The sequence below is a fragment of the Gobio gobio genome (assembly GCF_949357685.1).
Source record: "Gobio gobio genome assembly, chromosome: 5".
Classification (NCBI taxonomy): Eukaryota; Metazoa; Chordata; class Actinopteri; order Cypriniformes; family Gobionidae; genus Gobio; species Gobio gobio.
In genome coordinates, this window is record NC_137101.1 from 10,730,495 (window position 1) to 10,743,798 (window position 13,304).

The 13,304-nt window shown below is 45.6% G+C and overlaps 1 protein-coding gene across 1 annotated transcript in view; it reads left to right on the forward strand.

Moving 5' to 3' along the window:
- Positions 1 to 334: 334 nt before the first annotated feature.
- The window catches only part of LOC307126137 (uncharacterized protein), a 42,884-nt gene continuing 29,914 nt past the window's right edge, over positions 335 to 13,304 (forward strand). Inside the window, exon 1 of the mRNA XM_079816531.1 lies at positions 335 to 586. The gene's annotated coding sequence lies outside the window, so the exon portion shown is untranslated. The remainder of the gene's footprint in view (positions 587 to 13,304) is intronic.

Below are 13,304 nucleotides of genomic sequence, written 5' to 3' on the forward strand. Positions count from 1 at the left end.
TCATGAGCAGTCCAAATGTACTCTTGTGTAATGGATATCTTTCAATCTCTTGAACAGGTATGTGAGCACACACTGGGTTTGTACAAACACTCATCCATCAAACTTTTTTATTTTTTGTTTTTATAGATGTGAATGTGTATTTAAAAATATGTTATAACCTTGACATTGGTTCACAGATGAGATTATTCCTTGGAAAAGTGATTTAAACTTTGCATGCAACTAAGCATCTGTGTTTCCCCCTCCACGTTGTAAAAGCCGATTTGGAATCACAAATATTTAATATCTAATGCGCAGATTAAATCAAGCTTATGCCACATGTGACTCTGTGGAAAACACAGAGCCATGATTCAGCCTGACAGCATTACAGGAAAGCCAATGTGAATAGAATGGTAACTTATAAAATCCTTTTTTATCGTTATTCACCGCCGCCCTTCAATTTATCATCATTCGGAGCGAAACACATGAGTGATTCCCTGGTGCAAATGGCCTTCCTTCCATGAGGTGTAAAAATAGATTGAAATGGAAATCGTCTGGATGACATGGATCAATTTTGAAATCTGCTGTTCTGATGGTGGCAGAGAGAAAGGTGAGGAGGAAGAGGGGGTCATGTGAGGTGCTTTTTATCTTCCATCTGAGGAAAAGCAGGAGACAAAAAAGAAAGAGAAAGGATTTGTGTTTGCTGCAGTGTGACATAGGATATTTTTGTGGATTGACAGTTTATTTTAGAGGCCATTGACTTTACATACACCTGGAAAATGAAATATAGAGCTTTTAGTGAAGACCCTGGAGGGCCGTTGCTCAGAATCACCTTATCTCAGCCTGTATAATGTCAGACAGGAGACTCAGGTATTTTTCTCAAAGCGTGGTGATTAACTTCACTGTGGTGACAAGGTGGATGGATGAGTTTACATACTGTAGTTTGAATGCAAACAGGGACAAAGGGACTGTTCTGCTGAACACAGAAGAAGATATTTTGAAGAATGTGGGTAACCAAACAGTTGACGGTAGCCACTGACTTCCAGGGTATGGGAAAAAATACTATACGGAAGTCAATAGCTACCGTCAACTGTTCTTCATTTAGGCCTTGACCTTGAAATGTAGCATTTTGTTCTTTCTTCTCTAAATGATCTAAAGAGTTGTCCTCTCCTTGCAGAGTTTGAGCGTTTAGCGTAATACCAGTGTCTGAATTATTGATTTGAAGCAACAATTTTCTACTTTGATAATAGGGTTGACCTTGGAATTTGGCATTTGCTCTATTCAGTTCTTGCTTTACTGGAAATCCTGATGGTCTGTGCAAAGTTGAACTATAATAATCTTAAAGGGATAGTTCACCCAAAAATTTAAATTTTGTCCTGATTTACTCACCCTTAAGTTGTTCCAAACCTGTATGAGTTTCTTTGTTCTGCTGAACACAAAAGAAGATATTTTGAAGAATGTTTGTAACCAAGCAGATTGAGCAACCGTTGACTACCATAGTAGGGGAAAAAATACTATGGTAGTCAATGGTTGCTCGATCTGCTTTGTTAGAATTTTCGTTTTTGGTTGAACTATCCCTTTAACTAACGTCCTAAAAATGGCCAACCACTATAAATAGTGAGGACATTTTTCCGGATGGATGGATGGATGGATGGCCAACCACTATAACTGGTGAGGACATTTTCCATGATGGATGGATTGATGCATGGATGGATGGATGGATGGCCAACCACTATAACTGGTGAGGACATTTTCCTCGATAGATGGATGGATGGATGGATGGATGGATGGATGGATGGATGGCTGGCCAACCACTATAACTGGTGACGACATTTTCCATGATGGATGGATGGATGGATGCATGCATGGATGGATGCATGGATGGATGCATGGATGGATGGCCAACCACTATAACCGGTGAGGACATTTTCCCTGATGGATGGATGGCCACTATAACTGGTGAGGACATTTTCCATGATGGATGGATGCATGGATGGATGGATGGATGGCCAACCACTATAACTGGTGAGGACATTTTCCTCGATAGATGGATGGATGGATGGATGGCTGGCCAACCACTATAACTGGTGAGGACATTTTCCTCGATAGATGGATGGATGGATGGATGGATGGCTGGCCAACACTATAACTGGTGAGGACATTTTCCTCGATAGATGGATGGATGGATGGATGGATGGATGGATGGATGGATGGATGGATGGATGGATGGATGGATGGATGGATGGATGGATGGATGGCTGGCCAACCACTATTACTGGTGACGACATTTTCCATGATGGATGGATGGATGCATGCATGGATGGATGCATGGATGGATGGCCAACCACTATAACCGGTGAGGACATTTTCCCTGATGGATGGATGGCCACTATAACTGGTGAGGACATTTTCCATGATGGATGGATGGATGGATGGATGGATGGATGGATGGATGGATGGATGGATGGATGGATGGATGGATGGATGGATGGATGGATGGATGGATGGATGGATGACCAACCACTATAACTGGTAGGTAGGTTGGTAGGTAGGTAGGTATAGGTAGGTAGGTAGGTAGGTAGGTAGGTAGGATGATAGATAGATAGATAGATAGATAGATAGATAGATAGATAGATAGATAGATAGATAGATAGATAGATAGATAGATAGATAGATAGATAGATAGATAGATAGATAGATAGATAGATAGATAGATCGATCGACTGTTTATTGCAATCGCAGTGTCGGACTGGAGAAATGTAGACTCTTATGTCATAATGCAAATGGGTCGCCTCTTTATAAAATAGATTTCCAGTTTGTCTGATTACCTGCAGCCCTCAGACTGTTCACGTTCCCCATTAGCTCTGGTGGAATCAATTGTTTCTCACACGGCCAGCGGTGCTTAAGTAGCACAGAGCTAATCAGGACGGTGCTGTTCCACTGAGTCAGCAGAGCCACCGCCATCAAGTTTTTCTCTGTTGATATAAACCTCTGCTGAATCCAGCTTCAACTTTCATTAGTCGTTGTCATTATTTCCTTTGCTCTGACAGATGGCATTGTGGGATATCGGTTTTTATGACAGGTCATCTTTCATATCCCATTTCCTTCGCCATTTGAAGAGAAGTTCACAGTCTAGTCAGATTCATTTTGTGTTTGAATATTGATTTTCTTTTCTTCCTTCCTCTTCCGAAGAAAGCCTCTTAATGTCCTTTCTCTTGGCAGTAATTTTGACACTCTGTTGGTTGTCTTCTTGATTAAAAGTGGTCTTGAAGAGGAAAAAAAAAAGAAGTAGGACATTACATTAAATAATTTCAGATCCAAGATAGCTGTGTAACATTGGGAAATAAATCCATTTTGGAGAGGAACTTATTACCTGGCTACTGGATGCCACAAACAGACTTACAACTGCTGCATTCCATTAAATGCAATTGTATTTTCATGAGCTTGTGTTCCTTTGAAATGCTAGTCCTCCAGTCAGGCATCTTATACGTCCTGCGTCTGTCCATGTGTAAGAGTCCTGATGGATGATCAAAGGTGTCGTCTCATATTGTCAGTCAGGGTTTACCAGAGACACAAATACCCAAGATACATGATCTCTCTGGAAATAGCACACATGCTCATAATGGAGGTGCATCTAGGAGTGCTTCTTTAAAAGTCAAATTTCACTTCTAAGGTTGAGTATTTGCTCAATATATATATATACAACCCCAAATCAGAAAAAGTTGGGACAGTATGGAAAACGCAAAAAAAAAAAAAAAAAAAAAGAAGTGATTTCTAAACATTGACTTGTATTTCATTGCAGACAATATGAACACAAAATATTTCATGTTTTGTCTGGTCAACTTCATGTAATTTGTAAATATGCATCCTTTCCTGTCATTCAGACCTGCAACACATTTCAAACAAAGTTGGGACAGTAAAGTATTTACCACTTTGTAATGTTGCCATTCCTTTTCACAACACTTAAAAGACGTTTAGGGACTGAAGACACCAAGTGATGAAGTGTTTCAGGTGTAATTTTGTCCCATTCTTCCTGCAAACAAGTCTTAAGGTGGGCAACAGTACGGGGTCTTCGTTGTCGCATTTTGCGCTTCAAAATGCGCCACACATTCTCTATTGGAGACAGGTCGGGACTGCAGGCAGGCCAGTCAAGTACCCGTACCCTCTTCCTCCACAGCCAGGACTTTGTAATGTGTGCAGAATGTGGTTTTGCATTGTCTTGTTGAAATATGCATGGACGTCCCTGGAAAAGATGTCTTCTTGAAGACAGCATATTATGCTCCAAAATCTCTATGTACTTTTCAGCATTAATGGTGCCTTCACATAAGTGCAAGTTACCTTAGGCTTGCGCCCTTGTCCTTTACGCACTGAAATTCCTCCAGATTCCTTGAATCTTTTAATTATGTTATGCACTGTTGAATGTGAAATATCCAAATCTCTTCCTATCTTTCTTTGAGGAACATTGTTTTTAAACATTTCAATAATTTTCTTACGTATTTGTTGGCAAACTGGCGATCCTCGGCCCATCTTTGCTCCTAAAGGATTAGACCTTTCTTGGATGCTGCTTTTGTACCAAATCATAATTACAATCACCTGTTGACATCACCTGTTTCAAATCACATCATTATTTAACCATTTTATCTCATTACTAGCCCTAAATTGCTCCTGTCCAAACTTTTTTTGAAATGTGTTGCAGGTCTGAATGACAGGAAAGGATGCATATTTACAAATTACATGAAGTTGACCAGACAAAACATGAAATACTTTGTGTTTATATTGTCTGCAATGAAATACAAGTCAGAGTAAATTTAGAATTCTGTGGTGACCCACAAGTTAAATAGAGAGACATTCACCTAGAGACTGTACCTTTAAGGGAGCGGGGTTTCGAGTTAAGCACTTCCGGGTTAACGTTGTGTGACTGTTGTTTTACATTACGCTGTAAAGGATTACATGTTTGAAGTGGATAGTAAAGTCGACTCGACGCATCTCTGTCTCCAGTCTCCTCACTTATACACTCCACATTGGTGACCCCGACGCGAGTTGAAATATGTCACACAACGGCGGTGGTGAAAATGATGCGGCCGCTGTTAGCGGCGCGGCTAATGTCGGCGCGATCTATGCGGCCACCATCAAGTTGCCGGACTTTTGGCAGAACAATCCACGGCCGTGGTTTCAGCACATCGAGGCTCAGTTTCAGTTGAGAGGGATAACACAGGACGTTACAAAATATTTCCATGTAGTAGCGGCTTTGGATGCCTCGACGACAGCCAGGGCTATGGCGCTATTAGAGGCTCCTCCGGCTGACGGCAAGTACAACGCGCTTAAAACATTCCTGCTGAACCTCTTTGAGCTGTCAGAGCTGGAGAAAGCAGACCGCCTGCTGTCCCTGAATGGCCTGGGCGATAGCAAGCCATCTGAGTTAATGGAGAGGATGCTGGCTGTGCTGGGTTCGGCGGATCCATCATTCCTTTTCGCCCACATTTTCCTGCGGCAGCTTCCAGCACCCGTGCGCACCGCACTGGCCAGTTCCCCCCTCCTTTCCTCCAGAGACTACCGGGCGATGGCTGTGGAGGCAGACAGGATTTTCCTCGCCAACCGGCAGCAGTTTGTTCATGCGCTGTTACCTCCCCAACACCAGTCTGCCCCATTTCCACCCCCGGTGGACGACCCGGACACCGCAGCTGCTGTGACGGCCCGCCGACAGCGCGAGGACGGGTGGTGTTTCTACCACTCCAGGTTTGGGGCCAAGGCCAAGCAATGTCGCCAGCCTTGCAGTTTTGGAGCCCAGGGAAAAGCCAGGGCCGGCGCTCATTAGCAGCTATGGGCGTTGGCCGCGACTGCAAGCTGTTATTTATCACTGACGCCTTGTCTGGCCGGCGGCTGCTGGTCGATTCGGGGGCTCAGCGCAGCATCCTGCCAGCGAAGCCTGTGGACACCATGGCTGGCGGCCATGGCCCCCCGATGGATGCCGCTAACGGCACACCCATTCGTACTTATGGCACGAGGTATGTGGAAGTGTGTTTCGGCGGGCGGCGTTTTGGCTGGGATTTCGTCATGGCCGCTGTGTCTACGTCTCTCCTGGGGGCGGATTTCCTCTGCGCTTACAGGCTGTTGGTGGATGTAACGAACTGCCGCCTGATCGACGCCCTTTCTTTTGCTTCATACCCCTGCACGCTTGGAGGGGCGGGGGCGCTTTGTCTGTCAAACACGCTGGCCACTGGAGACCGGTATCAACGCCTACTGGCTGAGTTCCCTGACATCACCACGCCCACGTTCTCATCGGCGGTGGCTAAGCATGACGTGGAGCACTACATTACCACAGTGAGCCCCCCGGTTTATGCACGGGCCCGGCGCCTCGACTCCGGCAAGCTCGCGATCGCCAGGGAGGAGTTCACCACCATGGAGCACCTCGGCATCGTGCGACGCTCCAACAGCCCGTGGGCTTCTCCTCTGCACATGGTGACCAAAGCTGATGGCGGTTGGCGTCCCTGTGGTGATTTCCGTCGCCTGAACAATGCCACCACCCCCGATCGGTACCCAGTGCCGCATATACAGGATTTCTCTGCCCACCTAGCCGGCGCCACCATCTTTTCGAAGGTGGACCTGGTTCGCGGTTACCACCAGGTGCCTGTCCACCCGCAGGATGTCCCCAAGACAGCAGTCATCACACCCTTTGGCCTTTTTGAGTTTCTACGGATGCCTTTTGGCCTCAAGGGGGCAGCACAGACGTTTCAGCGCCTCATGGACTCTGTGCTGCGGGACATGCCTTTCCTCTTTGTTTATTTGGACGACATTCTCGTGGCCAGTGCATCCGCCGACGACCACCTGGCGCATCTCCGGCAGTTGTTTGGCCGGCTTAGTGAGCATGGTCTCATCATTAACCCGGCCAAGTGCGAGTTTGGCCAGTCGTCCATCACCTTCCTCGGCCACCACGTCACCCCGCAAGGGGCTGTTCCCCTCCCGGCCAAGGTGGACGCCGTAGCCAGTTTTCCACGCCCACGCACCGTGAAGTCCCTGCAGGAGTTTCTGGGCATGGTGAACTTCTACAACCGTTTCCTCCCCCATGCGGCCCAACTAATGCGACCCTTGTACGACACCTTGCGGGGTGGAAAACCGGCGGACGTGTTGGATTGGTCCCCGGAGATGAATGGGGCCCTGGAGGCTGCCAAAACCGCGCTGGCCAACGCTGCTCTGCTGGCGCACCCGTCTCCGACCGCCCCAGTTGCTCTTACGACGGACGCCTCTGATTATGCCGTGGGAGCTGTGTGTGAGCAGTGGGTAGGAGGAGCCTGGCAGCCGCTGGCCTTTTTCAGCAGGAAGCTCCGTGACAATGAGAGGAAATACAGCACCTTCGACAGGGAGCTCCTGGGTCTTTTCCTCGCTACCCGTCATTTCCGTTTCCTGTTGGAGGGCCGGCGGTTCACGGCTTTCGTTGACCACAAGCCGCTGACGTTCGCCATGGCTAAGTCTTCGGAGCCATGGTCTGGTCGACAGCAGCGCCAGCTCTCTGCCATCTCAGAGTACACCACTGACATTCAGCATGTGGCCGGCAAAGATAATTTAGTCGCCGACTGCCTCTCCCGGGCAGTCACTGGATCCGTCCACTTGGGTCTCGACTACGCAGCCATGGCTGAGGATCAGTCTGCGGACTCGGAGGTACAAGCCTACAGGACGGCCCCCACGGCGCTGCTCATGAAAGATGTGGCGTTTGACACAGCCAACGCTACACTCCTCTGCGATGTCTCCACTGGCCAACCGCGCCCCATGGTACCTGCTGGCTGGAGGCGAAAGGTTTTTGACGCCATCCACGGCCTTTCCCACCCCGGGGTGAAGGCCTCTACCAAGCTGGTGGGGGCCAAGTTCGTCTGGCCAGGCCTGCGGAGGGACGTTAGGGCCTGGGCTGCTGCCTGTGTGGCGTGCCAGCGCGCAAAGGTGACTCGTCATACTAAGGCACCTTTGGCACCCTTCAAAGTGCCAGAGAGACGTTTTGATCACGTGAATGTGGACCTGGTGGGCCCACTGCCCCCCTCCCGTGGTTATACTTACCTCCTCACTATGGTGGACAGGACAACTAGGTGGCCAGAAGTGGTTCCCCTGTCCTCCATTACATCAGCCGAAGTAGCCCGGGCATTCATTATGGTTTGGGTGGCCCGTTTCGGAACACCGTCCGACCTCTCTTCGGACCGGGGTCCACAGTTCACATCAGAGCTTTGGACGGCGGTCGCCGAGGTTCTGGGGGTGAAGCTCCACCGTACCACAGCCTACAACCCACAAAGCAACGGACTTTGCGAGCGGTTTCATCGGGACATGAAGGCTGCGCTCAGGGCTAGCCTTACGGACAACAACTGGGTTGACCGCCTCCCATGGGTTATGCTTGGCCTTCGCTCCGCCCCCAAGGAAGATCTTCAAGCCTCATCAGCCGAGCTGGTGTACGGCCAGCCCCTGCGCGTTCCGGGGGAGTTTCTTCCAGGTGCCACGGCCCCTTGGTCGGTTGCCGCCCATCGTGCTGTGTCCAGGAACATTGCCGACGCTTTTGTTCCCATTCCAACGTCTCACCATGGCCTCCCCCAGTCCTACGTGCCCAAGGATTTACCGTCAGCCAAGTACGTTTTTATCCGCCACGATGGCCATCGTACCCCGCTGCAGCCCCCCTACGATGGGCCCTTCCGTGTCCTAGCCGGAGGGTCTAAGAACTTTGTTGTGGATATGGGGGGCAGGCCTGAGCGGGTGGCTATAGACCGTCTCAAGCCTGCTCATGTGGACATTGGCGAACCGCTTCAGCTGGCCCAGCCCCCACGGAGAGGGCGACCTCCAGCAGCAGCCTCGGCCCCTGCCCTCTCCCCTGGCACGGTCCCTGCCCCGCCCCTTGACCCTTGCCCTTTTCCTGTTAAGCGCACCCGGTACGGTCGCCTGGTCCGCCCCCCTATGCGTTGACTCTTAGGGACTGTTATGAGCTGGATTGTTCTATTTTGAGTACCTGTTCGGTATGGGCCTGTTATTATGGGTGAATTCTGGGGGGGCCTGTGTGGTGACCCACAAGTTAAATAGAGAGACATTCACCTAGAGACTGTACCTTTAAGGGAGCGGGGTTTCGAGTTAAGCACTTCCGGGTTAACGTTGTGTGACTGTTGTTTTACATTACGCTGTAAAGGATTACATGTTTGAAGTGGATAGTAAAGTCGACTCGACGCATCTCTGTCTCCAGTCTCCTCACTTATACACTCCACAATTCCCTTGTTTTTTAGTTTTTTTGCGTTTTCCATACTTTCCCAACTTTTTCTGATTTGGGGTTGTGTAATATATATTAAATCTACTTTTGTCATCATATTTACTGATTTTACATTTCCATCTATGAAATGTATTCATTATTAGTTTTCATTTTATGTTTTTTTATTATTATATTTATTTCCCCTATGTTATAGTTTGCTGTTTTTTTTTTGTTTATTTTAAATCTATGTTTATTATTATATTTATTAATTGTTGTTATATTAATTTATCTTATTTACTTTTTACAAAACTTTTTTACAAATCTAAATTGTACACATTATATTTTTAACTCAGAATTTTGTGGTTTTGATACACAATTCAACACACACACATACACACATATATAAATATATATATATATATATATATTAGACAGCAAGGAAGGTTTAGTTTTAGTTAAGTTTAGTGTAGTTAGAAATTCTTTTTGTTGTTGTTGTTTTTGCCCACATTCTAAATTAATTAAAAAATTATTCAGAATAGCACCAGATCTTTAGCATTTTATCATTTGTTCTGCGGCACTGTTTTCAAAAAAACGTCAGCCGAATCATTAATGAAGAAGAAAATAAATAAATCTGCTGTTTAGAACAATATAGCCCTGGTCCCACTGGACTGTTCTCAGTACCTTTCAAGGCTGAATGAGTCCAGAAGTCTCTCGGCGGACAATAGGGGAATAAGAGAGTTGGACATCTCAGGGATCGGCCTAACGGTGCATGAAAGCCGGGGGTCTCAGCGGCTCTGTATCCCAGCCAATGGAACGATGTTGATCAGAAAGGCACTGGAAATGGGTGAGGAAGTTGCCAGACCGTCTGCCAAGAGCCACAGCCTGGGATCAGGGCCTTCACATCGCTGAGTGGAACAGCAGGCCATTTGCTGGCAAAACAACCTCTTTTCACAGCCTGTCCTGGATACATGGTGGTACATGGGACGATGGCATCTGCCAAATAAGGTCATGGCAGGGACGTTCACTTTTTTCCAGAGACAGGGCCAGGCAGGACGGTGTACGAGAGTTCGTTTGTAATGCCTGAAACTCCTGAGCTGTGAAAACAGCGTGCGGACGGCTTGACAGGAATGTCAGGAACGAGAGCCGAGGGAAAGGATGTCATGCCTGGGCTGTCGGGGAGATTAAGCAGCCGACGAGGCGAGTTTTGGGTGTTTACTGTGACAGAAGGGAATCTGGGAAAAGAACAGCCTGAGGAAGCTCTTCCGAGATCCTTTTTGCACCCGCAGATCCACGAGACGTAGTGCTGTTTTGAAATGCGACCCAGGTGTTAGTCCACACTGCTTACCCAGGATAAACTTTTTAAAGGGTTCAGTGTAATTGATGCCAGTGTCTGGGCCATATGACAGGTCTATTGACCTCTATTGAAACAATATTTAAATTCATAAAAATATTTTTTAGTTGCCAATTCTTACACATTTAGCAGATAGTTTTATCCAAAGTACTTCCAGTGCATTTGCAGTAAACTACGCATTTACACTACTTTTTTTTTTGTTGAGTTATTTGATCAAAAACACAGTGATAATTTGTTACATTTATATATCTCCTCAACCACCACCAATGTGCAGCATCCATCTGGGCGATGCGAAGGCAGCCATATTGCGCCAGAACGCCCGCCACACACCAGCTTATTGGTGGAGAGGAGACAGAGTGAAGAAGCCAATCAGTATGGGGATAATTAGGAGGCCATAAAGGCCAATGGGCAAATTTGGCCAGGATGCCGAGTAGGGATGCCACAATTCTCAATATAATATTGAACCGTTCGGTACGGCATTCACGGTTCAATACGCACTCGGTTTTGCATTTAATTAATAATTTTTCTACAAATTCTATCATTTGCCTCCATCCCAATATACTGAACAACGCGACATACATTCACATCACACGTTAGTGGTGGAGTTATACTCACGGAACACTAGAGTTTTTCACAATCACGAAAGTTCATTATTTGCATGCGTTTTAAAGCCTTCATTTGCGTGCATATGCAGTGTTTTAACATGTGCTTCTCCGAGCGCGTGCACTAAACGCCTGTCAAACACGCGATTACTGGACTAAGTAGTCTTACTGCGCTAATGCTGTCAAATACACACAAGGTTAACATAAACACAGTCGGTTATGTCTAAAGTGAAAGTAAAATCGGCGTGTCTGTATATTAGATACACGCAGGTCTTAAATTGACAGCAGCAGCCTAGTGAACACGATGTCCTTAAAGGGACAGTTCACCTCTAAAATTATGTAATTATTTACTCACTCTAATGTTGTTCCAAACCTGTTTTCATTTCTCGATGACAGAATTTTCATTTTTGAGTGAACTATCACTTTCATGTTAATACAACAACAAAAGACAAAGAGAAAATCCCTCACTACTCTTGACTGAAGAACTTTAATACAGTAGCTTTAATAAGAATCAATGTTTATTTTATAGTGAAATCTATTTAGAGTTTTATTTTTACATTTAATCATACAATTTCATACTTAAATACTGCTGTACAGCTCTGAGCTGCCAGTGTAAATCTTTATATACATTTATTTTATATTATACAATACATAGGAATGTGTACAAGGGTTTTTAAGTAAAGTTTTAAGTTTAAGTAAGGTTATAGTATTAAATAGTATTTTTTTCTCCTTAAACTCTTGCTGTTCCTGTCGCCTAAGAATAGAATAGCAAAAAACTGATGTGACAAGCCATCAGAACCGAACCGAACCAAACCGAAAACCGTGGTTAAAAACCGAGGTATGTATTGAACCGTGGACTAACTGTATTGTTGCATCCCTAATGCCGAGGGACCCCAACTCTTTTTCCGAAGGACATCCTGGGATTTTTTATGACCACAGAGAGTCAAGACCTCAGTTTAACGTCTCATCCGAAGGACGGTGCTCTTTGACAGTATAGTGTCCCCATCTCTACTAGGGCGTAAGGACCCACATAGACCGCAGGGTGAAGACCCCCTACTGGCCTCATTTACACCTCTACCAGCAGCAACCTAGTTTTCCCAGGAGGTCTCCCATCCAGGTACTGTCCAGGCTCAACCCTGCTTAGCTTCAGTGGGAAACCAGTCTTGGGCTAAAGGGTGATATGGCTGATAAAACATGGATATTGTGAAATATTATTGCAATTTAAAATAACTGTTTTCTATTTTAATATATTATTATTATTTATTCCTGTAATGGCAATGCTGAATTTCAGAAATCATTCTAATATGCTGATTTGCTGCTCAAGAAACATTTGTTATTATAATCTATGTTGAAAACAGTTGTGATGCTTAAAAAAGTAAAATAATAAAAGATCCCACATTTTTGATTGGTGTGTGTTCCTTGGGATTCACATATTTTCCCAAAAAGTATAAATTACCTAATCTATTTCATTGTGAAACATTGAAGTCTGATATTAATTTCATTCTTCCCAATGTCAGTCCTTCTTTTTGATTGAATTTTTTATATCTATCGTGTGTGATTACCAGAGGCAAATTTTCCTATCTGGCCATTACCACAGATTTACAAAATAACAAGCACTTTACTAAAAATCAGTGAGTAATGTTTCATCAACACACCGCCGTGCGAAACTGTCATAATCGCTATGTATGCCGCAGGATCCGCCTCCCCATTCTAACTCTGTCCATCACACGCCAATCATTGAGATTGTGTTCTCATTCACCCTGTTTTAAAACCACTTTATAATCACATACTGAAGCATCTGACATCTTTGCAAAGCTGGGAGTAATATTTATTATTCAAATGCTTTAAAAAGGGTAAATATATTCTGTGAACGTTGTGTTCAAAGGTTTATTTTCCATGCCTGGGAATAAGACACTATAGGTTTGTTTGGCTCATTCATTTCTGTGTGCGTCTTTACATTAGTATTGCTCATAGATCCTGTGTCTGCGCCAAGGTCAGTCTTTGACTAGGATTGTAGTCTTTCTGCGTTCTGAGGCGCTGGGGATTCAGCAAAGGCTAATTGTTGACTGAGTGGGCAGTTTATAAAGCATTTACATGACGGAATGTCAATAAGGATGCGGACAATGTGCGAGTAATGTTGATGTTGTTGTGTGTGTTTTTAATGGGC